General features: G+C 38.1%; 1 protein-coding gene across 1 annotated transcript in view; it reads left to right on the top strand.

The window, feature by feature from the left end:
* The window catches only part of EXOC4 (exocyst complex component 4), a 721344-nt gene that overhangs the window by 336116 nt on the left and 357897 nt on the right, over window positions 1-27331 (top strand). The window lies entirely within an intron of this gene.

Below are 27331 nucleotides of genomic sequence, written 5' to 3'. Positions count from 1 at the left end.
CATACATTAATGTGTACAAATCTTTACATACATTTACATATATTTATTTGCATTTTTACATATATATGCACAGACATAACTATGACTCAGATTAAGATATTGATGTATCTGATCTTGAACAGATCAGAACATTGATATAAATCATTTTCAGCGCCCCAGAAGACTTGCCTATATTGACAGTCAATAACCTTCCCTATGAGGTAACCATTGTTGTGATTTCTATCATCATAGATAGATAGATTTTGCCTGTGATTGAACTTCATATAAATGGAGTCATATAATACGTCCTCTTTGGTGTAGGGCTTCTTTGTGCAACATGGTGTCTGTGTGAGTCATCCACATTATTGGGAGTACCAATAGTACTTGGTTTCTTTATCTAATTCATTGTGTCAATATACTATTGAAATTTGCAATTATAAAAACATAATATTCAATTATTGTAAAAATAAATAGAATAAAAAACTTTTAGGATCTTATGGTCCAAAAAACTGCTTACAATTTAAACTTCTTTAAACAATCTTTCAAGAAATCTTTTGATTTCTCATCTTGTGGGGCCAAGGAGCCTCCCAGCTAGTAAGAGATCTTGGGGGCTGGAGCCCTGTCCCGAAGGGCAATGAGCCAGGGTATCCAGAAGCCTGATTCTCTACATGGTGAATATAGATTGTGTCCTACAGCCTTGGAAGTAAGAGCCAGGGAAGCTAAAATTAATTGACTCTGTATTTCCTAAACTTCAGGATTTATGAACAAATCAATGGAAAATAATTGGCAGCTAATATGAATTGCTAGTTTTATTAAAGAAAAGGAATTTCAAAACCGACAAAATTTTATCTTGCAATTAATAACCATCCTTTTAAGAAAAGATAGTTGGCAACTTTAAATCAAAATTCTTTTTTTTTTTTAAGGAGACAGAATCTTACTATTGCCCAGGCTGGAGTGCAGTGGCTATTCACAGGCATGATCATAGCACACTACATGCTCAAACTCCTGGGCTCAAGCAATTCTCCCACCTCAACCTCATGAGTAGCTGAGAGCATAGGTGTGCACCACTGTGCCTGACTTAAACCACCATTCTTAAGCAAACATCAGTATGTAGGCTAGTTTTGGGAAAGAGTAAATTCAGTCCAAGAAGGGAAGAAGATTGACATGAGGGATTAACCAAGAGCCAGATTTTGGACTATCAGGAAGCAATGAGCAGGCATGGACCCAACTGAGAGACTCTAACATAGTTGGAGGAGGGAATTTACTTTTATTGACTACAAATCACCTGGTTTTGGTCCGTAACAGGCAATCAGTAAAAATGTTTTGAGTAAATGAACAAAAGAATCATAGGTAAGTGGTGGGGATACTTTTAAATGTGCAAAGTAAACTTGGTAGATATTGAATATTCTTTCAGTATGTCTTTGAAATCTTACATTATAATTCTTGCATAACAAAAGGGATGTGTTTTTAACCTCATTTTACTATCCTGAACCTAAATACTCATTGCCTTCACTTTAGCCAGTTGGTTATTAGAATATATTATATTTATACAGTCACCTTTATCACAGCCACTTTGTTTTCTGAGTATTAGTACTTCTGTAGCCATTCTTGGTGGCTGCTAGGATCACTGTCACGTGCACTGCCATGTCAGCCACCTGATGCTCTCTCTCTCTGTCCACTGTGCTCAGGGTGCTGGCATCATGAAGCCATCAATATCTTGTTTGCATATTCTGCTTATTTTTGCTTTTTGCATCTGTGTGAAAAATGGCGGAAAAATTTTAAAATGTAAGAGTACAAAATAAGAATAGCAAAGAAAATTGTATGAAAATAGGCCACTAAATTCATGCTTTAGCATGAAATGCTGAACAGGTTTGATAAGAGGTACATCAATGCTCAGAAATGCATCTAAGTGAATCTATAGTTCTTTCTTATTTTGAAGCTTTTAAGAAAATTGAAACGAGGATTTCACTGAAGAATGAAAAGGAATCAACATCCTTTTCTAAAAGTTGGAGGTCCCTCTGCTTTATAAGCCTTAACGCATTACATTTTCTTTTTCACGTGTTTTTGATTGACATGTTGATTTTCAAGATGCGACTGACATTCAATGGAAGTTGACTATACTTAAACTGAATTTTGGGGGAAAATTCTTCAATTTAGTCATACTTTATGTCATTTTTTTCTTTTTTTTTTTTTTCCCAGCAAATATTCATCGAGTGCTTACTATGTGCCCGACACTGTCCTGCTCTTGTTGGAGCTTATGTTCTTAATTAGGGCATTGTGGTAATTTGAGAATAAAAGAAAATCTATGATAAAAAGTTCATCATTTCACCAGTGCTGAATTTCTTTCATTTTCCTTCTTTACCCTTAGACACTTATTTTTTACGGAGGCACATCTCTTTTTGTGCCTTTCCTTTTTCAGTGGCATTTCCATCTCTGGTCTTAATTCCACTTCCCTCCGTCCGCTTTGGGATCCAGACCAAAGAAATCTTGGAGTCCACCTAGAACATCCTTGTCCCTACCACCCCACACATCCAGCATCAGTGATTTCTGCTAGTGCTACTTCGTAAATAAGTCTCAAATCCATCCATCCGCTTCTTTCTATACTTGCTGTCATTGCTTTAGTCTCTCAGCTTCCTAATTGGTTTCCATTACCCTAAACCCAAACTTCTCTAATCCCGCTTCTATACCTCTGCCAGAGTGGTCATGCTGCTCCCCTCCTTCTTTGTGATTTCTTATTCCCTACCCACAAAGTCTGAATTCATTTTTGTGGAACAGAAGGCCTGATTCTCTGATCTTATGCACACTGTTCTCATGCCAACCTTATATACTCTATACCCACAAATTAAGTATAATGAACACATTTATTTTATAATTATAAAAATAGTTAAAAGAGAGAGACCAGCCTATAAGGCTATGATCTACCAAAATGTAAATAACAAAAACTTTATTACTATGATTATGATCTTTACATAAATACATAAAGTATATGATAGTATTAATAGCTAACATTTAAATAGCAATTTACAAAATACTTTGTCTTATTTGGTCCTCATGCCAACCCTAAGAAATAGTTTGAAGGGGTCATATTATTATTTCTATTTCATGGATGAGGCTTGGGCATTCAGTTTCTTGTTCAAAGTGACACAGTATTGGAGGGAAGAATTAAAATCTATGGATCTGATTCTAAGTCTCATGTTTTCTGCACTGTGCTGGATTTGCAGCCCAGGCATGAAGAGAGCCATTCCAGGGTACTCCACAAGACGATTCAGGGATCCAGGCCACCTCCGTTGTGTGGCTCCTCTCACAACTAGGCCCTAGGAGTCTATCCTTTTAGTAAGTTAATGAGAAAGACAGGATTGAAGAACTCTCTTTTAAGCATCATTTCTTTCATTTTCCTATATTCTTACTCTAGTCTATTTAACCATCCTAAACTATTTGGAGTCCCATAAACACAGTACTCTGACATGCCTGTATTCCTTTGCATGTGTTTTCTTTGCTCTAATTGATGCCCCTTTCACCTGGTGAATTTCTCCTCATCCCTCAGCATCCTCTTTTCTGGGAAACCTTTTGACACCTCTCTCAGACTTCCTCTTCTCTCAGGGGTTTCTTTCCTTTTCCTCTGTGCCCTTGTAGGACCTAGCATATAATTATTACCTAAGTATTTGTTCTCATATGCTTCTCCCTAATAAAGAAGGTGATAGTGACCACTTTTTAATTGGTTTTGCATGCCTGGAACTTTGATGATGTTAAGCACACACTAGATCCACAACAAATATTTAGTGAGGGAATCAATAATATGAATTTTGCCTGGAAAGTAACATCATGTAGTTCTCACTGTCAGAACCAATATAATGAGAACAGACGGCTGGTTGTCAGGTGCCCACGCACACAGTTCAGGGTTCAGGTTTTATGCTCCTGTGTGCCTTAGGGTCCATTGCCCCCCAAAACAGATTTGCATCCAGTTTTCTTTCTTGGGGTTGCTTTTGATATCCAAATAGACAGATTATAAATACACATTTTCAAATGTTTTTCATGGTTAAGATATTTACAGAGGAATATTTCTTATTTAGGTCCTTGTAAAAATGAAGGTGAAGCAGAGAGAAAGTCACTTCTCTTGCTGTCTTTCGTGCTGTATGTTAGCTGACAGGCTGCCTGTGTTTGATTAAAAATGATAGTCTGTAAACTCTTTAAGTTAGACCATTAATTTCCCATGACAGCATGTGAAGCTTCTCCTCGTCTTCCCTCCCCAAAGCAAAACACACATATCAGAGCGACCTCCTCGGTGAGACATTTGTTTAAGGTTGCCTGTCAGAGAAGGTGCTACAACAAGTCAGTCAGGTTTGAAGTTTGCAAACATACTTCCACCTTACTGAACATCACAAAGGCTGTCAAAAATTTCATTTTCCTATATTTTCTCTTCTCTGTAGAAGGAAAACCATTATAGATGTAAATGTTAGAGAGGTTTTGTCATCAGCTTTGGAGCTTCTGCGGGAAGTTTTATTCATAGTTTGAACTGAGGAGAGGAGGGAAGCCTCCACTGACACTTTGCAAACCTTTCCAGCATTTTGTGTGAGCTTTATAGTTTACTGTTCTACTAGGTACTAGCTATTTTTTCTTCAAAATATTAGTTATATCTCTTGCTCTGTTTTTCTGCCTTCTTGGGAATTATTATATATGTACTTACTTGGGAGTTGGATGAAATATGTGTATGTGTGCTATGCATATTTCAGACATTATTTTATCTGATGGATGATGAATACTAAGAGAAACCAGTTGCTCTTCAAAATATAATTAGCTAACCTGGCCCTAGAGAAGTTTGCATTTGGTTGCGACAAAGCTAGTGGTATGCCCTCTACAAAGAAGAGAAGGGGAAGATGGATGCATTTCTAATGCAATCAGGAAGCTCCTCTATAATTTAAATATATTAGCATATTCTAAGAAACCCTGGTATTTGAATGTCCTAAAGTCTTTCCCAAACAAACATGGTTGAATTACTTGAAGGAGCACATTAAGGTAGCAGGCATGGTCGTTAATGGATCAACCTTGTCTGTACTCATTATCACAGTAAACTCCTGGAAAACCATCACGGAAGCCATAAGGAGTCAGACTATTGATACAGTCCTAATGATTTGACTTGCATTGCTTACATCCACTTTGCCACCAAATGTTTGATACCATGCATACATTGAATTTCTCAAATGTTAATGTTGTTTCCTACTTGTACCTAGAAATAGTAATGAGCACACATCTTGGATCCTTGTCTTTGGGATTATATATAAGAAAGTAAATAATAGTTTCCAAGCGTTCTGAAGTCTAGGAATGTTAGGGTAATGTGACATGGAACTAATTGTCTACAAGTGTATTTTGCAGTCTGCTTATGTATTGTTAAGGCCGCAATCAAATAAATAATAAGAGTAGCCAAAATTATTGAGCCGTAGTGACGTGCCCAGCATGTAATAAATGCTTTGCATCATGCATTGTCTAATTTAGTCTTACTAGCAACTCTATGCTGTAGGTACTATTATCATCCCCATTTTATAGCTAAGGAAACCGAGGCACAGAAAGATGAAGTAGCTTGACCAGAATCAGGGTATTATAAATGAAGGGGCAAGGATCAAGCCTCGGCAGAAGGACCCTAGAGCCCTAACTGTTACCTCCTGCTCTGTGTCGCAAGTGGTGCCTCCATTCATGTCCCTTACAGTAGGAGGTTTCTCAGGCTCTAGGACTCTTCAGTGGTGTCTCTAATTAGGCTGTTTGACTTTGGAATATCATTTCAGTAGAATACTTTGAAGGTAGTTCATAAACAATTCTCCTGTTAGATAAGACTGAATGATTTTTCTGTTAAAAAAAATTAGGATGAAAAGATACAATATGACCAGCTCTGAGTCCCAGAGGCTTCGTAGGCCAGGTGGAGATCAGATTCGCAGAATACTTTCTCATGTTGGTCTAGTCTAATCACTATGCCCTCCTCTGAGTTTTACTTCTAAAAGATAAGAATCTAGAAATAGGTGGGGCCAGTTTAGAAGAGAACATTATGGACTTAACTGGTTAATTTCGGTATAATTATTTATATAACTTAAGGATAACTTAACTGGTTAATTTCGGTATAATTATTTATATAACTTAAGGATATTTATTAAATATATTTACCCAAGGTAAATTTTCAAGCGTATTTATAATTTAGTTAATTTAAAAGAAAGTTGATCTACACAGATTAAGGATGTCTCTCTTGCAGGAGAAGAGCTCTTGAATAGTTTTAGAATAGAACATTGTGATTTCCTGATTAGCTTTGGGTCTTGGTATACGTGAAATGAAAACTTTCAAGAATACCCTGTGCTGCCTGCAGGAATGTCTCCTTCATAAACGTTCTCTATTGACCTTATCTTCCGGAGATCATGCATTAATGCTTCTCTTTATTTTTTGGCATTACATTGTTTCTCAAATGACTTCTGCTTTTGTAGGCCCTTCTTTTTATCTGTGAGATATGACAAATATAATATTGTTCTCAAATATTTTAGTCTTCATGACATTATTATGGATTGGCTTTAAACATATCTATCCCCCAATGCATGACATATTTCTTCTTCCTTATTTTATGCTGGGATGATACAGTGGGACCCATGCAAGGAGAGGAGGAAACTTCTGACTTACCTGGACCATTTGTTAGTGTCATCTTTAAACCTCAGTCTGTCATGAGGAAGAGTGGACACATCTATGTTTATTTGAAAAAGTTTGAGTAAAGGATTAGCAATTTCATGTAGAACCTTCATTAAATTTTCCATTCATTTACTTGTTCATTTAGCATTTGTGCTTTTCTTAAAAGAATGTGAGACAGTTGGTCGAATGTTTGAGCAGCAGTTAAAACGGAAGTTTTGAGGAAACAATGCCAGAAACAATTTATAAAAGGAAAACAATGGACATATTTAATTTTTCTTACTCATTTCTCTTAATATACCTGTGGTTTTCCATTTAGTGCCTTTAATATCAGGAAGAGAGATGAAACGAATGATTTTTGTCTATTATGTATTGCATTGACGTTTGAGTAGACTTTTTTGGTAGTATTATAAGTCTCGGTATACTGCTTATAAAGGAAAAATCATTTTAAACTGTTACATTTATTTGGGCATTTTCTTAGGCTTATTATTTTAAAGTAATAATGCCCCCCTCTCCTTTTTCAAATTCCTGGTATTGCAAACCCTTTGTATAATTTCTTCTTAATGTTTGCAAAATGCCCCTGAGGTTACCTCTGGTTCCATGGAATTTCTCTTCTCCAGATATTGACAAAGTCATTAAACAAGCCTGAAGCTTCATGATTACATTTCCAGCATTGCTTTCATTGCTTTTTATCATTGCATTTAGTTATGTTTCATCTAGTTTTCAATATATGTGACATGGTTCATAGCCCAGCCAACTGGAATGCATTTGATAGCGAAGCATTACATGAGCTGGCTCTGTAACATACTCTGCCAGACCCTGCCATGTGTGAAGCATTACTACTATTTTACCACTAAAGATTATTTATAACACTGACGTCTTCCATGCTCATTTGTGTTTCTGAGGAAGCGGGGGATGGTGTGCCTGTTCAGAGTGTTTCCCTTGGCTTTCCTCTGTGTAAACCTCACTAATGCTTTCAGTGTTTCAGTGACCACCTTCTGTGTCATTCCTTTCGAGCAAAAGTAGAAAAAATGGAGTTGGTTTGAATGTCATGCCTTGCTTTTGCAAGAGAATGCACTCAGAAGCTCTGGTGTGGTGCCAGCCTGTTGTTACCTTTGTGGGTGCCCGATAGCGGCTTGAAGAGGGTATTAAGAGGAAGATTGTGGTTTGATGGGAATGGACCTCAATAAATAATTTTTGAGAGCTTAGTCCTTAGAAGAGATCATCAGTGACTGAATGGGAACCCACTTAATATTATATCACCACTTTGGGGAAAAAATAATGTTAGCTAAGCATTTCCAGGAGTAAGAGAAAGAGTTTATATTCCTATGGTTTGGTTCTTTTCCAGGTTTCTACCCCTTTATAAATATCCAAAACTATCCAAAATAGACTTTATTAATAATACTCTGAACCGGCTTAGAATATACTGTTTTATTTGATGATTTTTCCTTTGTCATTTTGATAATTTAATTTTATGGCCCTATTTATGTTTCTTAGTTTACAGATTCCCCTCACATGGCGTGATTAGCAATCACGTGTGACATGGTTATATGGCAGCATTGCTAGGGAATCGCAGCTAGTCCAAATACTGTGTGTGTTCACTTGAGAACATTGGCTCTGGAATGTATTTCTGGCACTGGGAAAGAAAAAAAAAAAAAAGTCTTGATGATAAAATGCAGCCAGAATTTAATTTGTGAAATAGAGATTGAAACTCAATTGTTCTTCCCACTGGCAGCAACTTGGGTTGCTTTTTTCCTTCCATGAATGAAAATTGTGCCCTTTTAAGAATACTTAGTCTTATTTTTAATTTTCAAATTAATGTTTTCTTATAAAAAGAGCAAAAAGTTTACAGGGTATGTGTTGTTTCTGTCTGTATTACTAGGATTTAAATTACAAATCCTAATTAGTGTTACTTAAAACTAATGGAGTGGCTGTTTCAAGGTCTCTAAATATGGTAGTTATCCTTTGGGATGGGGAAGTGAATCTTGTATTAAAGTTTTACAGTAATAATCCTGGCTGACTTCTCATATAGTATTGAAGCCTAAATCGGGAGTAGTATTCTTATCATGAGATAGATATAATCAATAACCTACCTGCTGGTTATTCATTGTTTGGGGATTAACTCTCATCTGTAAAATAACTACAGTAGAAGAAATTCAAAGAGGAAGTAAAGCAAGGAGATATATTCTTATTTTCTAGGTTATTTTATCCTATAATAGAGAAGCTGTTCATTTAAGCTTATAAATAAAGCTTTCTTAGTATGTATTGAGATTAATCAGTTTTATTTTTGCAATGGGTATTTATTTTGTGTCCCCAAAGAAAGAAAAAAGGGAGAGGGGATTCTTTATTGATTTAATTTTTATGACCATGCAAGGTTCTTTGGATATGTCCAAAGTACTTTCCTTGTAAGAAGCAACAGAAATCGAAAGAAGTCATACACCACATTTCTCCCCATTTCTGCCCAAAGAGGCCCTCAGTGTTCTGTAATAAAAAGTCTCTTTCTCCTCACTCCCAGCATTTGATGTAGATGATTGACAGCATGTGTAGTGACTTAGTCTCATTAGGGTCTAGGCCAAGGAAGACATCATAGCTAAGATCAAAACTTAGAAATGAAGTAGAAACTTTTCATTCAAGCTTGAATAAATCTAGAGGAAAAGGATGAAATATGTTCAAAAAATTAAAAATCAAAACAAAATGAGAAAATAAATCAACACCTATAGTCTCTTTAGCACTACTGATTCTGTTTGTTTTGAATTGAACATATTCAGGAAAACATCATGATTCATTAGTCTAAAAAATTATTACATTATCATAAGAAAGGGATTGTTGACTCTAATGGAAATAGGCTTTGGATCACTTATGGTATGAATAAGTGCCTAGCCTCATAGCATTAAACCATGATTTGGAGACACAGATTATTTGTTTATTGCATAGTATGATTTTAAAAATTACCTGCAAGGACCACACCTTGTAACTTAGAAACTCTAGAAGGCAGATGCTACTTAGGAGATTGATTCTCATTATTAGCTTAGAGATAAACAGAAAAGAGGGTTGACTTCCTTGTGCAGGTAATTATTCATCTGCGATGTCGATGCTTTATAACTGCCTTTCTCCCTTTGACAGCCACAGTAAATGTTCTCTATGTAGATGAAAAGCTACCAGCCTAAGTACTTGTGATATAAGGATGTATTTTATTTTTGAAATTTACATGCAGAAAAATATGAATTGTGATTACTTTCAGACATAGTCTAGAAGCACAATATTTTTGTAATGAAGATAAGTGGGAAATGGGGCAGAGATTTTGTTTTTCCTTTGGATTACCCAAAAATAAATTGAAGGCTAAATACTAGTAAAATGAAAATTTTTTTGTTCTTAGAGAAATATAAACTGTTTAATTTGTCTTTAACGTAATATAGAGATTATAGTGTTTTATTTACTAAACAACAATTGTTTGGAAAATAAAACAAAGCCTCAGTTCCCTGTAAGCCGCTTAGCAGAAGGAATGGAGGAAAGGGAAGGAGTGGACAGTAGCCAGTGGCAAAGGGAAAACATATAAAGAAAGGAGAGAGACCTGGGCAGAAGAGGAGGAGGAGCCATGGGGGAAAGAGGGAATCAGGTTTCAAGGAGGACACCTGGTGAGAGAGAAATGGAGAATAATAATAACAATAATAATAATAGAGTTATGGGTTGATGAGGGAGGGAAAAGCAGTTCCAGGAAAAAGGGCCTTCATTGGCCCCCTTGGTCTGCCAGCCTCAGAGCAATTGGCTGTTTTTCTTGTTTTAATGAATTTTGACTATTTCTCCATTCTCCAAACTCTTATCATAATATTCATTTTTACTTATAGCTATAAAAATGAAAATAACTTTAATGCTTTGATGGCAGTAGCCTAAAAGCTTACAGACTGGGTGCTATATCAAAGTAGACCCTTTTTGGACTTAAATATTAATCCTGCTTTTTGCTGGTTGAAAAGAGTAAAAATCTTCAGGACATAGAAATTTTAGGAATTTAAAACTTTCAATGATCTATTTTGGCCATTCTTACTATTTTTTACTTATGGTAAATTTTAGGAAGAAGGCAACATCAGTAAATAAGTGAGATTTTCATCTTTATGGGTTTTGAAACCTGGGGTTATATATTTGCATGTATAATAGAGCAGTTAGTTGTATGTAGTATTTTTCTACATGCGACACGGTGAGCCTGAGGGGGTCTTCTAATTAAATTTCAGAGAGGAAGGAGATCATTATTAATATTAACAACAATATTTTATATTTGTAAGGAGATATTATATATTCAGATTCCATATTACTTGGAATTGCTTAGGAATCCAAAACCATAACTTAGCTTTCACAAGCTTTTTTTCCCTAAAGTCTAATTACCATGCTAGAATATTCTTCAACATATTTGCCTATTATAGTTGCAAATACCCACTGTACCAAGATACAGTTTGTAAAATTGTGTCTCAAGAGTTATTTTTTGAGGAGTATGCAAGACCCCTCTGTACTATTTTTGGACTATTTTGTGTTTGCACACAAATGCAGCAATACATTTATCTCTGAGAACTTTCAATTCTCTTTGGCAGATTGATAGGGTAAATACCTTCTCTGATCTTTTTTTCTCTAGGTTTTCAGCTCTGCAAACATCTCCTCATTCCTTGTAAACTCTCCAAAGCTCTGCAAATACCTTTTCCTGTGTAGCTCCATTTTCCTCCCTTTTGACAGATAAGAAAAAGTAAGCCCGACTTTATGAACCTTTGTCTGAGTTGTCACTCTCCAAACAACTTCCCTGTTTCTGAACTGCACAGCAGAATTTGAAGTGAACAAAGTAGAAATACTGAGAATGGTGCACTCTCTGTCCTTAGCTGTTTGTCTTTATATAATATTTATGCAGTGTGAGAATGGGAAAAATGCTGGGGAGGGCCTGGGGCAGCAGAGAACTCAGAGCTGGATAAATTCAAATTCTATTGGCCAAGGGGAATAGGACATGAGAAAGTCTAATTACAATTAAGGAACCTAGTAGGGAAAGATATGGGTAGTCATGGGAAGAAGTGAGTTTTCCTCTTAGATGTGTCATGTATTTTCCCTGCTTGGGGACTCATAAAATACTATTTATAATATATAGAGTTTTTCCTTTATGAAAAATCCTGTAGTGCACCGGGCGATCTCTGTCATTATAGCACTGGTTCTATGCATGTGTGAATAAGGGTTTATAAAAATTAATCCTGCATGAAAGAATATACCTTTGTAGGAATTTAAAGGAGGGCCTTAAATTCATTAGTATTCTAAGAGCTGTGAATGAAGCTGTTTAGCCATGAAAGCAGAAATACAGTTGAGGTTCAGGTTTTAGAGTCCAATCAATCTAAGTTCCATTCCCATTTTAGTCACTCGACTTCACTAAGCCTCAGTTTCTTCATCTGTAAAATAGGAATAATACCATTAACTTTATGGGATTGTTAGAAGATGAGCTGTTAGACCTAAGTTAATTAGAATTGTACTTGCAACACAGTAAGTTCTCCACAAATGATATTTGTACAAGCAGTTGTTATGGAAACTGAAAATGGATAGTTAAATGGATTAAAAATTTTAGAGGGTTAGAGGGTCCTTAGCATTTAGGGGCTGTTGGTTGTGGATAGAGCAAACTTAAGGGTGGAGAGAAATACCTGCCCCTTTCCTCTTATCTCACTCAATACTGGGCCCAGCAATTCTCTTTCTTTCCTTTTCCTATTGCTCAGGGCTCATTCATAGTAAGGTACAGTCATGTGTTGCTTAATGTTCTGAGAAATGTGTTTGTTGTTAGGTCAAACCTAAATGGTATAGCCTACTGCAACACCTAGGCTATAGGGAATAGCCTATGCGTCCTAGGCTACAAACCTGTATAGCATGTTACTATACTAAATATTGTAGGGAGTTGTAACATAATAGTAAGTATTTGTATATCTAAACATATCTAAACACAGAAAAGGTACAGTAAAATTAGGATATAAAAGATAAAAAATGGTATACCTATATAGGGCACTTACGATTGGTATTTTCAGAACTGAAAGTTGCTCTGGGTGAGTCAATGAATGAGTGGGGAGTGAATGTGAAGGCCTAGGACATGGCTGTACGCTACCATAGACTGTATACACTGTGTACTTAGGCTACACGAAATTTGTTAAAAATTATTTTTCTTTCCTCAATAATTAATTAACCTTAGCTTACCATAACTTTTACTTTATAAACTTTTTAATTGTTTTGACTTTTTGACTCTTTTATAATAACACTTAGCTTAAAACACAAACACATTGTACAATTGTACATAAATATTTTCTTTCTTGATATCCTTGTTCTATAAGCTTTTTTCTAATTTAAATTTTTTTTTAACATTTCTGTTAAAAACTAAGATATGGGCCAGGTGCAGTGGCTCATGCCTAGAATCCCAGCACTTTGGGAGGCTGAGGCAGGAGGATAGCTTGAAGCCAACAGTTTGAGAACAGTCTGGGCAACAGAGCAAGACCCTGTCTCTAAAATAAATAAAAATTAGCCCCGTATGGTGGTCCATGCCTGTAGTCCCAGCTATTTGGGAGGCTGAGGTGAAAGGATCACTTGAGCCCAGGAGTTCAAGGTTACAGCGAGCTGCAATTGTGCCACTGCACTCCAGCCTGGGAGACAGAGCGAGACCCTGTCTCTAAAACAAAAACAAATTGAGACACAAACACACACATTAGCCTAGGCCCACACAGGGTTAGGATCATCAATATCACTGTCTTCCACCTCCGTATAATGTCCCACTGGAAGGTTTTCAGGGTCAGTAACACACATGAAGTTGCCATCACCTATGATAACAATGCCTTCTTCTGGAATGCCTCCTTAAAGGACCTGCCTGAGGCTGTTTTACAGGTAACTTTTTTTTTATGAGTAGGAGTACACTCTAAAATAGTGATCAAAAGCATAGTATAGTAAGAACATAAACCAGTAACATAGTCATTTCTAATCATTATCAAGCATTATGTACTGTACATCATTGTATGTGCTAGACTTTTCTGTGACTGGCAATGCGGTAAGTTTTTTACACCAGCATTACCACACACGTGAGTAACCTATTGTGCACATGACCGTAATAGGATATGTTACTCCACCACAGTATTTGTAGTGTAGAAGGACTTGCAGAAAGATCACTTACATTTAAATTATTAAGGGCTGAGTTTGAAGCTTTAGTGGCAAAGATGTCATGCGGGGTTGGTATTCATAGCGACACATAGAATATGCTACTTTTCTGCCTATGGAAAGAAATTAGCAAAACTGGATACTGGAAAAAATAGGAAGTGAATTTTACCTTGTAAACTTTCCAGAGTATGTAACTGGAACAGTAAGAATTATTATTTTTGAATTCTGAAAATACTAAGAAGGTAATACTACCCCCTCCGATGCAGAAAAAGCTCTGGTTAAATGATAAGTGAACCTGTTAATTAAAATACTACTACAAATGGAACGGCAGCAGACGACTGATGCAGTTACTCATTACAGGCACGTATGCGTTAAACAAATTAATCGTAAGTCAGGACAATAGTGAACCCTTATAGAATAAAAAGACAGGTACCCGCCTGTTTAAAATTATTTCCATCTTAAGCAGAAAATATTTCCAGAAATGATAGAGTTGCAGTTATTTGTAAAATAGTAAATGAGTCAGCTCTGACTCACTATATATATGATTGTGTGAGTACACTAACACTGATTAGAATATTATGAAATGATAGAGTAGTATAGCTTTGTAGTGATTTCTTTAAAGTTTTACATACTGAATTTTACTTTTGATTGCTGGGTTTAGGAATTAAGTCATGATTTGGGGACTTGAAATGAGAAGAATTCAGAAGAGCATTTCAAATAACAAATGGCACTTAAGGGAACAAAAGCTCATTCATCTAATTTAACACATGCTGTGAAGATGTGCAGACAGCCAGGGAGAACATCAGAAGTGGCAGATATTATTTCTTGTCTTTTTGTTCTTAATCTAGGAAGTTAAAATGACATTTCTTCCAGGAACTGAGGCATGATAAAGAAGAAACAAAGTTATGCTAAGTGCATGGTGATAGTTGCTCATCGCTTCTGGCTTCTTATTAACTTAATGATACTAAAACGAAGTCCAGCAAATGAGAGTCATAGGCATCAGTTTCTTTTCACTCGTAATTAACATTCAGCCCAAGGAGACTGCCATTCGCAGCTACTATTAAGAAACTTTTAAAGTTTTGTTACTGAGAGTAGAAAAATGAAATTTTGAGTATCAAAATTTTACCTCAGAGCATTTTTTAGCATGGATGTTAAACACCACTGGAAGTTCTATATTAATCTATCCCAACTCCCTTGATAGACAATTAAGTTTCAGTGATGCTTTTTTTTTTTTTTTTTTTTTTGAGATAGGGTCTCACTGTGTTGCCCAGACTGGAGTGCAGTGGCACAATCATAGCTCACTGCAGCCTCCAACTCCCGATCTCAAGTGATCCTCCTGCCTTAGCCTCCTGAGTAACTAGGAATACAGGCACACATCACCATGCCGGGCTAATTTTTTTTAGAGACAGAGTCTTGTTATGTTGCCTAGGCTGGTCTCAAACTCTTGGCCTCAAGTGATCATCCCACCTCAGCCTCCCAAATTGCTGGGATTACAGGCATGAACCACCATGTTCAGGGTATGCTCTTTGAGCTGCTTCTCATCTAACCAAAGTTGCACTATTATTTTAAAAATCAGTGTGGACCCTGCGTTGGTTGAGTATGGAATCAGCATTGGGAGATACTTGAGTTGGTTACAGAGACTGTGTGGAAAAACTTGGAACCAAGAGATACGGGTTCTCTGTGCATCCTCTAATGGTCTGCATCAGTCTGGACTTTCAGAAGAAATCAGGTCAATGGTTTTTGATCTTAGGCACTTTATCCCTGTGCAGGGAGACCAAACCATGAAACAAATCTTATAACATTGGCTCTGCCATAAACCTCTTGTTAGAACTTGAACTTTACCAGGGCTTAGTTTGCTTGTTTATTAATTCATTGGATTATTTATTGATTCATTCAGTGATCTTTTCCTGAGCACCTATCTTGTGGCCGGCCCTGTGCTAGCCAATAGGAGTAAAGCAGACCTGAGTCCTGCTCCCTGCCCTGGTGGTGCCCACAGGCTAGCGGGGCACGCGAGCTGTCGTGAAGAAAGCAGTGAAGCGCCACAGAGAGTGGGAGAGGAACCCAGCTCAGCCCGTGAGGGTTGGGGATGTCCCCCTACAGTAGGAGATGTCTAAGCTGAGACCTCAAGGATGACTAATACTTAGTCAGGAATAGGGAAAGCCCTTCTGTCGGAAACAACAGCATGTGCAAAGGCAGTGAAGAAAGAAAGAGCCAGAGCAAGAGTGAGAGAGTGGAGATTGTGCTGGTGTGAACTTGTTTGGCCATTAGCTCTTGCTCTTTCTCACCTGTGGTTTGAAATCACTGTAGGCCACATGACCCCACTACCGGCATATTTCTAGGGCCTTTTAGAATCCCAGCAGGTTAAAAATTACTTATATTTTCCACGTGCCTAGGTCAGGAGTTCCAGATCTCCTGTTGGTGTGACTGTCCCTACTGAATGTCCTCTCTATAACCAGGCTGCTGTCTGGCTCATGTTGTCCAGGCCCCAAAAGTACATGATTACCTCTAGCATTTGGCATCCTGTTCTAACCAAAATCTTGGGATTGACTATCTCTTTGGACTAACTCTGCAGTTGGATCATCCCTGGAGGCTTCTTGAGGGAGGTAGGAGTCAAATGAATTCTTGAATAAAGGCTGGAGAAAGGAATATCGTTCCAATGAGGAGTAATGATCCTGTTTAATCTCAATGCATGGTACATGGAGGGCCTAGTTTATCTAGAGCAGCGTCTGCATGTTGACACTGTTGCAAATGAAGTTGCATAGAAGAGAAATAACCTTTTGGTTTAATTTCAGGAAACAACACAAAAACACTTCTCAACTTGGCCAGTCATTGATTTGGTGAGAATTCAGAGAAGCTTTTTTTCTGGTTAAGATAAATGGGAGAAGGCCCATTTTCAGGGCTGGTCTCTCCAGGACAGAAGTAGCTACCGTGTCCCCTCTGAGGAAAAGTGCCCCCAAATCATTATCTATCAACTCTCCATAATGAATAGGGATACAGGTCAATTTAGCTCAGAATTCTTGGCCGTGTGACATTGGGCCGCTTGTTTAGGATGAGTTTCTTCATCTTTCTAATGAGGGATTTAATAGTAGTATCAGCACCACCACTTACTTCACAGGGTTGCTGAAGATTACATAAGAATTCAATAAATGGCAACTATGGTGTCAATTGCCTGTGTTTGCTAACGATGAAGATACTCGTTCATTCATTCATTTATTCACTAAACAAATACATACTAAAGATGCTCTAAGGGCCTTATTGTCTAGCCTGGTTTCTAGGGGACTGGTTTTGTATTGTTATATGAATTTCTTCCCTTTTTATCCAAAGCAAATTATTGCTTATTTTGGTTCCATTTTATACTTTTACAGTGTTTGTCAAAGTGTGTCCTAAGAACCACCTGCATCAAAATCAACAAGGAAATTTATTAAAAATGTGGACTCCTGGTTCTCATGTTGGACCTATCAAATCTGAAGCTCTGGGCAGGGTGTGGGGAATCAGCATTTTGAGCAAGCTGTCTAGGTGATTCCGACTCGCACTGAAGTTTGCAACTTGCTAGAATCACATTGTCTCACTGGACTCATATTTGGTGCTATAGTAAGGAAAGGCTAGCAGTCTCTTTCCTCTTCTTTCTACTATATATATGAGTTTTTTATAACTTTGAATCCTAAAAAACCCTCTGTTCCTTACTTTAGATGGGGAAATTAAGCAATTTATTTCTTAAGCAGCCTTCATTTACTGGATTTTCCCAGAGATAAGTAAGATGTGACTGAATTCACTTCATTTCTAGATAAGTCTTCTCTTACTATCGTGCATTTCTCTAAAATTCAAGAAGCAGAGGCTAACACCGGCTGTCACCGGCTTTCAGTGTAACATAGTTAATAATGCGTTTTCCTTTCCCCACTGTCGGATTTGTTATTGCCTTTGGGCAATATGTTCAGGATTCACAACCTGCATGTTAATAACAAGGTAAAAAAGGACTGGAACTTCCCTGTGTGTTTTCATTAGTATTTTTTGCAGCCTTGAATTGACTGGCTTCCCTTCCCCCAAAGCACGCCCGGTGAGACCCGGGTTTTGGTGTGGCTTAATCAATAAACTGCAGAATGACTAATTTGTTTCTATTCATTTCTTTACTATCTTCCAAGCAAAGGTGAGTAGAGAAAACTACCGTCTGGGAGCTAGAGTGAAGGGAAATGTTGAGGCCTAAACAGCTGTGTGCTTGCGTTTGCTGCAGTAATTTTTAAAAAGAATAAACAGGAGGGGAGAGAGGATGGTGACAAAGATCCTACCCCTCTAAGAGACTACTTCAGCCACATTTTGTGGAAGAGTTCTCGATAACAGGAGTGCAGCACTTTAATGACTTGTTTTTGTTTTGTGCTGACCTCTGTAAGTCATGGAAAAGCATGTATTCCCCACTGAATGCTTAGAGGAACTCTGCGAATTTTAAAAGCATCTGATCCGATCAGAAGAATATTAAACCTTTGAGTGAAATGTAGGGTTTTCCTTATCTTTTTTATTATTATTATTCTCTTTTTCCCCTCTGATTACTTTATGGGGAGACACAATGCTAGTTTTGTTCTGTGCGTACACACAGTAAATGCTTCATGGAAGTTGAGCACAGAGTCTGATGAAAAGTGTCGATGTGTGGGATGTGCAGCCGCAGTCAGTCCACACGCAGCCTGGAGGGAGAGGACTGGTATTTATTCATCCAGTAAGCACTTGTGTACCATGTCTTCTCTCACTTCAATCATTTGATTTAAAAAAACAGCAATTCAAGAAAGAGGTAAAGTGATTTGCTCAAGGTCATAGGACACAGTGCCATGTGGTATATTTGAAATTTGAATTCACATTTGTCTGACTTTAAGTTTTGTTTGCTTGTCAGCACAGCGCTCCAGCCAGCCAGGGCATTTTTGGGGTGCACTTGAGATACCTGAAGTAACAGGGGAGTATGGCATCATCCCAGGGAGGGGGAAGAGGTGTAAGCCCAGTTTCCATGTGTGCTGCTCATAAGTCTCTTGCTGCCTGCTAGCACACAGCTGTGTGTCTGCAGAGTGAGGCACTGGGAATTGTCACTTTAAGGGCTGCCTTCTGGAGGAAGGGAAACACAAAATCACAATTAGCCATATACATCTTACTGTGTTAGGTCATTGACCAATGTAGGAGGGATTTTATCCTTTTTAGCAACTATCTTCAAAACCTGAGCTATCATGGTATTCTGCTACTGAAAATTTTGGAGCTACAAAGAATATGGAAAGCTCACAAAGAAAAGGTAAAATATATGTTTAACTGGCCCTATGGGTATATTTTATTCACTGCTTATGGCTAGGGGCTATATATCAGTGAATTAAAATAATTAAAATAATTTTGATGGCAGTGAGAATCTATATTTCAAAATATATTATTGGCCATGTAGTATATTTTATACACTGTATATATTAATACTATATATACTATATACTACTGTAAAGTATGTTGTCACACTAAACTCCTTAGTACTTAGAGGGTAGTTAGCAATTGAACTTGAAATTAAGAAAGACTGGAGCTAGGAATTTATATTTGGGAGTCACAGTAATAGTTTTTTGCCATGTTTAATATGTGCCAATCTCTGTGTTGAGCCTTTTATATGGATTAGCTCATTTAATTTTCACAAAACTGCATGAAGCAGGTAGTACTCAGATCCACATTTTACAGCTGAGGAAACTGGCACAGCAAAGATTTTTATAATTTGCCCTATTTCAGACAACTACTAATTGGTAGAAGTGAGTTTCAAACACAAACCTTTGTGATGTTTGAATCTAAGCTCCTAATCCCTGGGGTATTCTGCGTAGAGGTGATTTTTAAACCTTGACTGCAGTTGAAAACTGGGCTCAATTTAATCTTAGAACATAACATGCCTTTATTAAGGGGGTGAGAGAAGTGTTGAGACAGCAAAGGACATCGAAAGAAAACCAGTTATGGGAAACCATGCAAGAGTATTTAGAGAAAAGAATAATTAAAAAATGCAAAGAAATCAAGGAGAATGAAAGAGAAATTATTGGATATAGAAATTATGTGTCTTTGGGGACCTTGCCAAGAGCAGTTTTGAGTAGAGCATTAATCACATCTCAATATGCCATTCATTTTGAAGCTTTAAATTAGTTTATTCAGTGATTACCCTTGGATATCACTTAAGGCAAGTTCAAGAGCATTATTTAGTCTCAGATAATAGTTCTGAACATTTTTTAGCAAATAAGAACCTTTGTGACACTCCCTTTACTTCTTTGTCCCATTCCTCCTCTTCTCATAAATAAATAAATAGATGAGAAAAAAAGTGAGACATAGCATCTGCTTTACTCTGAACAGCAGAATACCAGAGATTTTCCTCTATTTTGCGTAGGAAAAATATTGCTAAGAAGAAGTACATAAAGATGGCAATAAGTGTTATGGTAAATGTATTAGTGGACCCTGTGGAGAGTGAGATTTTCTATGCTTTTGACTAAGGCACTCAACACATTTTATAGACTTGCTTAGTTTTCATAAATAAAACATGTCATGTGCAAAGGATAAGGCTATTAATTTTTTTTTAAATTATTTTTTCAGTGGAGAACTTGAAACAGAAAGGAATGATATGGAGCAAATACAACCCCCAGTTTTCCTTTTCTGTGCAATCTCTCCTAGTCTACAGGCTTCCTGGTTGGTCAGAACAAGGTGGATATTACACTCTTCTAGTTTTCCTCTCACCCCACTGGCTCCTAACAGCCCCCCTCATCTGTCTGACCTCTTAGCCTGTCGTACCCAGTGTTTAGTTATTGGCCACCTTCTCTTTTTTAATCTACACTTCCCTGGTGATCTCATCCAATCTTAGGTTTGAAATACCAGCACAAGCTGATGACTCCCAGATTTATATCTCCAGCCTAGACCACTTCCCTGAACTCCAGCCTTGTATGTCTTTCAGCTTACTTGACATTTCCACTTCTTTGTTATAGAGGAATCTCACATTTAAAATTTCCAAAACTGTGATCCCAATATTCCATACCCTGTGGTCAACCACTGCTGTCCTCTAATCTTCCACATTTCAATAAATGGCATTACATCCTTCCCGTTTCTCAGACCAAAAACCTAAAATCATCCCTTTCACACAACTCAGGGGCAATCTGTCTGCATGCCCTGTTGGCTTTTCAAAAAATACTCAGTGTAAATCTTTCACCTTTTACTAAAGATTTCTGTGGAGAGGAACAAAAAGTACTCAGCACCTAACCACTGCTCCCTGCCTGCATGAGTACTACTCTGGCCTAAGCCATCTTCATCTCTTGCCTGGATTAGGCTCTTGAATTGTCTCGTGCTTTACCTCTTGCTCTCGTCTCTTTTAACCATAATGATGCTGTTAAAACGTAACTCATATCATGTAAACTTTTTAGCTCAAAACTCTTCCATAGCAATTCCTGCAGAGTGAAAGCCTGAATTCTTTATGATGGTTTTCCAGGCCCTAATCTGCCCCTGCTGGTTGATGCTGAGTGCCTGTTCTACAACCCTATCTGTAGATCACTCTTCTGCAAGGGTACTGGTCTCCCAGCTATTCTGCAAACCTTCCAAACATTTGCACTACCCTTCCTCCACCAGACATCCATGTGACTTGCTCCCGTACACTTTTAGGGCTTTTCTCAAATGTTTCCTTCTTAGTGAAGCCTTCTTGGCCATCCTCCCTCTGGTGTGCCCTGCTTTTTTCCCCATTGTCCTTATTACCAACTGCATGCTGCATCTTTTATCTGGCTTATTGTCAGGTTCCTCCCACTAGAATATAAATTCCTTAAGGGCAGGGATTATTGTACATTTTATTCACTGTTGTTTCACTGCCACTTAAAATGGTGCCTGACATATAGTAGGCCCTTAATTAATGTTTGTCGAATGAATGAATAAGTGAATGAAGTTTCAGAGCCTAAAATAGAGTTGTCAAGTCAGGGTATGCAAGTGTGTGCTTGTCTGTGAATAAGACTTTTCTCCTGATCTCTGAGCTACAGTCCCAAAATAAGTTTCCACCTCCAAATAAAGGTGCCTCTGGGTACCCAGATCTTATCTCTGTGAGCAAGCATTGCCTCTTAGAGCCAAACAAGCGGAGCACATATTACCACCTTCAATTCTGGAGAGTCCTTTTGGTCCAGAATGACTTAAAAACGCTATCCTATAAAGGCAAACAAATCTGGAGACCTTTGTAGTTTCCCTTAGCCTCCACTGCATTAGCTGAAGATAAATCTATGCAGAGTTCACTGAAGGGAACAGACAACTGCATTAAGCTGTGTAATGGTGAACACTAATGGCCTGTGACAAAATGGGTCTCTGTAGGCTGAACTGCCATGCAAGGTGGGGATTTTTCCCTGTTTTTGATAATGGTAATGAAAAAAGAAGAAAGAAAACCATATCCAAAGATGGAAAGAAGCAGCCTACAGGCCAAGTTCAAGGTGATTTTCACAGTATTTCTTTGTTTTTCCTTTCTTCTTTTTTGAAAGTACAGACATCTTGGCAGAAAAAGGTACATACACCATCATACCCCACCATCGTACAGTGGGGTGCGGAGGGGAATCTGCTGTATTAAATAAAAATGTGGTGTGCCCTTTATTCCCATTAACAACTTGCTTCATTTGTTCCTTTCCTGTGGCATATGCATTGTCTTGCGAATTGTTACTTTGAGTTTTTTAGTTCCTTGTTATTTTTACTTATGACATTTAGTACCATTATCAAAGTAACCTATACTTATTTCGTGCATTTTTTCCCATTCTTAATTTAAGTGAGAAGTTTGTATGTCCTTCTCCTCCCCATTTGAGTTTCACATGGTTAACTGGGTGGTCTTGGGTTGATCAGTTATCTTTTAGTATTGTATGAGATTTTTGTGAGATCAAACACATATGTATGAATGTGCTTCATGAATTACTAGTAACATTTAAGTTAATGCTAATGCGGATATTAGACGAGTTGACTGCTAAGTCTACTTTTAATTCTAGACCTGAATTATCCTTAGATTTCTGAGAGTAATCTTTCTAGTAGATTCTATAAATTTAGTTAATTGGTGTATGTATATGTATGGGTATGTGTGTGTGTGTGTTTGTGTAAAACCTGAGGTTTCTAAGAGTTGACCATGAAATATTGAATTATCTGAAGTGGCCTAGGATCTTTTTATAATCTGTTCAGAATGCCACTTTGACTTACACATACTGTCTTTTCAGTGTTTGCTTCTCAGATATTCAGACCACATTTTACAGCAGAATTATTTGACAACACTTTTCCTTCCTGTCCTCTGAATCTCCCTGGATGATCTACAAAAATATAGCATCTGCAATTGTGACTAAATAAAGCCCTAGGATGACTCTTATCTATAAATCCAGTTTTATTACCTTCCTCCAAAGTAATTTCTGATAATCCATCCAGAACCCTTCTTTTTGTCATTTTCAAGCCAGATTCTTGGGTAAGAGGGCCATCTCTAATTTTAGCCTAAGAACAAAGGGTTTACAAGGCCAATTTCAAGACATTCATTTTGCTGCCTAATCTATTGAATTTTATAAATTCTAAGAATCCATTTTTTTAAAAACATTTTCGTTTTTATTTTCGGTACTAATTTGTTTCCTTCACCTTTCCCACACGTGTGGCTTTTATAGCATGGTATAAAGTAGAGTGCTCTGCCATATTGATTTAATGGTACGTTTCAATAAATTTCCCCTGGTACAGTGCTTGCTCCATACCAGGCAGCCGAGGGGGAAACAGGCGGATGTGCTGGTTAACTAATTTTAAAAGTGAAAAAATTCCATTTTCTCCATCCTTTAATGTCATAGCTGTCCTGCCAATGACCTGATACTGAGATGTATTAGGTTCCCCTGACATATGTTATAGGAAGTAGTGACCTGACCTTTTAAAAATTTTATTAACATTTATAAATTTGTTTTAGTGTATTATGTTGGAAGCAGTGATTTTTCTCCAGAAAAGATTGGGGTGACTGGTGTACAGATTGATAGCCATGTCATATATTAAGCAGGTAGACATTTTGTAGGGTATACACATACACAGATGCTGTCTTCTCCCGCCCCCTCCCCCTCCTGCTCTTAAGGATTATGCTAGTGGTGATGAAAACATTTAAAATTTTTCTTTAAAGCATTTTACAAACAACTGGAACAACTATTGTCAGCCTTTTGGTGGCTGGTTAGGTTTTGATTATTGCTTGATAAAACATTGAGGTGTAGGTATTCATCCATTTATTCATTCAACCTTTCCTCGGTGCTTAATGTATTCCAGATGCTATGCCAGTCACTAGGGATGTAAGAGTGATTGCCACAATCCCTGCTCTCAAGTACCTTACAGACTGATGGATTAGAAACCCATGGTACACAATCAAGATCCTAATTAAAGTTTTTTTTCTTCCTCAACTCTGTGCTCAAAGTCCATACATGTATTCATGTATTTTCTTTCTTTCTCTTTCTTTCCCTCTTTCTTCCTCCCTCCCTCCTGCCCCCCCTTCCTTCCTCTTTCATTTTTAACCATTCTCTCTTGGCACTTCCTAAGAAATAATTTACACGCATATACTTTGTAGGCAAAAATATTTGTCACACATTAATAAGGGAAATCTTTATTAATATAAATCATTGGAACATAGCTATATCCAATTTTATTACCTTAGCAACCCTCATTTTTCCTCCATACCCTAAGTAATCAAGAAGTGTGTGGTTGTATGAAAAGGACACCCGTCCCATGACAGGAAACACGGGAGCCAGGAGAGTTGGCATGCTGGCTTTCTAACCTGCTTACTGCAAGAGCAGTCATGAGCAGTGATGATGATTGACTCTCCCATCCATCACCTGCCTTTTTCCAAATGCTTCTGAAACTTAAATTAAGCCTCTCAGCTCCTGAGTGAGTATAGATTGCTGTTTTGTTTTACAGTAAATATTTATTTATTTTCTAGACAGGGAAATTGAGGCATTGAAAATGTAAGTGGGTAGATAAATAAGTTATGGACACTGCTGGGAAACATCAGCTAATGTTTATTGAGCCCTTGTGGAGCATAATACTTTCATAAACCCTGTGCAGTATATTATGTTTCTAGCTTTTCCGCCTTGTGCTTGAGGAAAAGTAGTCCATGGAAATTTTTGGCTTGAATTTACTCTTTTGTCTTCATGGAATGCCATTGTTTTGTTGTTGTATATTTCAAATTTACATTTGCATTTTCTTCATATATTTTACATTTCACCTTTGCTATACAAGACCTAATAATAAGAACATTAGCCATATTTCCAGGTTCAGACACTCAGTTTTTCAAAAAACATGAGCACTATCATATATCAAATACTGTCCTACAGGCCATGGCTAGAAAGGTGAATTAAGAAATGGTTCTTGTTCCCAAGAAACTATTCCAGTAGATCCTTTTTAGTACTAAAAAAAATGTAATATTCTTTTTGTTTCCTTGTTTTTAAAACAACTTTCCTTATTGTAGCACTTTTCAGAGCCTTTAATCTACAAGGTGCATTGTGAATATCTAGTGGCAAATAACATACACCACATTTTCTAAGCTTATGTGAATAAACATGTTATTCAGGAGTATATATCTTGGGGCTGGTATTCTTCCGAACACACTTTAAGGAAGTGATGACATGGCCATTTTTCACCATGCACTTGCCAGACAGCACTAGAAATAATTGTGGGCAGACAATCCAACTTTGCCAACACAGCTCTTGAGAATTTAATCTAGTTACTCTTTGAAGCTGTTTTTCCCCCAAAATTGAGTAGCAGCCTATGATTATGCTTAATCTATGTAAGTTATTTTTATGCATGAGAGTAAGTCTTAAAAGATCAGCCATCATCTAGTCTGTCCTCAATATTCAGCTTGAGAGAAACCTAAGGCAGGCGGACAGGGGCTTTGTGGTGTGCCTGCGATAATAGAACTAGTTAGAAGCAGAGGCTGAACAGAATCTGTCTAGCTTTTGACTCTTTCATTATACCACTCTATATGTCTCAGATGATGCCAGATTATGTTCTCTACTTCAAATACTTGGAACTCCAACAACAAGTGTATTTGGTGCAAACTCTTACATAAATAGCCTTTGCAATCAAATAGACTAAAAATAACCTCTACAATCCAAAGCTCTTCACTATTTCCCCACAAAAATATCTGAATCAGTCTGCTGTTCTTTTTTTCTTTGTCGTTTTCTCATCTGTTACCTATCCCATCTTAAGATTTAGGGTGTTTTTACCTTAATAGCCATATTATGTTTAAGGCACTGGTGGGACTCCCTCCTCCATGTTCCACTGACAAATATAAAGTGACTCTGTTAGAATCTGATGCACGACAGAAGCCCAGAAGCCCTGTGTAGGTTATATTCTGAATGGTTTTTCACGTCAAAGGAAATGTAATAAATGTAAGGAGGGAAATAAAAACCATCAAATGTATGAATGGAAAATCAGTTATAAGAAGGCATTGTTTTTCTCATAAATGTGTTCCAGAAAAGTAAGTCAAATAAAAACATATTCATAAATTGTAGAATTTTTGGTAGGCATATTTAAGTCATGTTCATGGTCATTTTCCAAACTGCCTGTTTTCTGAAGCTTTTCTATATCAGGGTACTCCATACGATCATGACAGTATAGTTTTATGCTTGTGAATAGGTCATAGTCCATACATCTGGTTCATTTGTAACTCAGTTGTTTGGAACTCGGAATGCATTTTCTCACAGAAATAATCTTATATTATCTATCTGGTGCAAACCTCTGCAAAACAGCTTTGTCCATCATGTATCTCTAGTGTCTCACTGCAGCTTTCTTACATTTAACTGAAATGTTAGGCGTGTGTCCCGGGAGTGGATTTGGAGTTTGATTTGAGCTTCCAGGAGCACAGGTCTCGCTACTGAAAGCTGGGCGAGGAGCCCGAAGCGCGTGCGACCTTGGGTGTCAGAGCCCGCCGGGCCCAGCCTGGCTAGCTCTGAGAGGGAGCCCCTCACCCTCGGCGCGCCCTAGCTGTGGTCCCCAGGCCTGGCCAGGGGCTCCTCTACACGGAGCCGGGCGTCGCCGGTGTGAGAGGCGGGAGGTGACGGGGTCAGATGGCAGTGCTGGGGTGCGCGGGCCCTTCTCGTTAGGCTCGGCAGGGTCGTTCTCCCTTTCTTTGGCCTCTCGCTTTGTGCCCTGCTGCATCTGCTTCCTGTCCTGGTTCCCAAGGCATGTTGGGGGGACTCCCCCTTGTTATGGCAAAGGGGCATTTCTCTTTCTCTTCCGCATTGCCACTACCGGCCAGTGCCATCACAGCGAAACTGTCCCCCCTCACGCCAGGCCGTGACGGGCGCGAGGGGGTGAGGAGCAAGATGGCGCCGCGGGGAAGGCGAGCGGCTGCACGGTTCTGGTTCTGGCCGCGGCCGTGCGAGGCGCGCAGGGGCGAGGCCGCCGCAGTGCCCGGCCGATCCGCACAGCTGACGTCACCGCGAGCTGTGACACCTGTGTGTGGGGGGGGGTGCGAGGGTGGAGGAGACCTGTCCCTGCTTTTCTGATGAATCGGAATTGGTGAGTTGGTGACAAATCCTGGAAAGCTTAGAATGGAATATTGGACTATAGAAACCAA

This window comes from Lemur catta, chromosome 11, assembly GCF_020740605.2.
Source record: "Lemur catta isolate mLemCat1 chromosome 11, mLemCat1.pri, whole genome shotgun sequence".
NCBI classification, from domain to species: domain Eukaryota; kingdom Metazoa; phylum Chordata; class Mammalia; order Primates; family Lemuridae; genus Lemur; species Lemur catta.
This window is presented reverse-complemented; position numbering and strand designations above follow the sequence as displayed.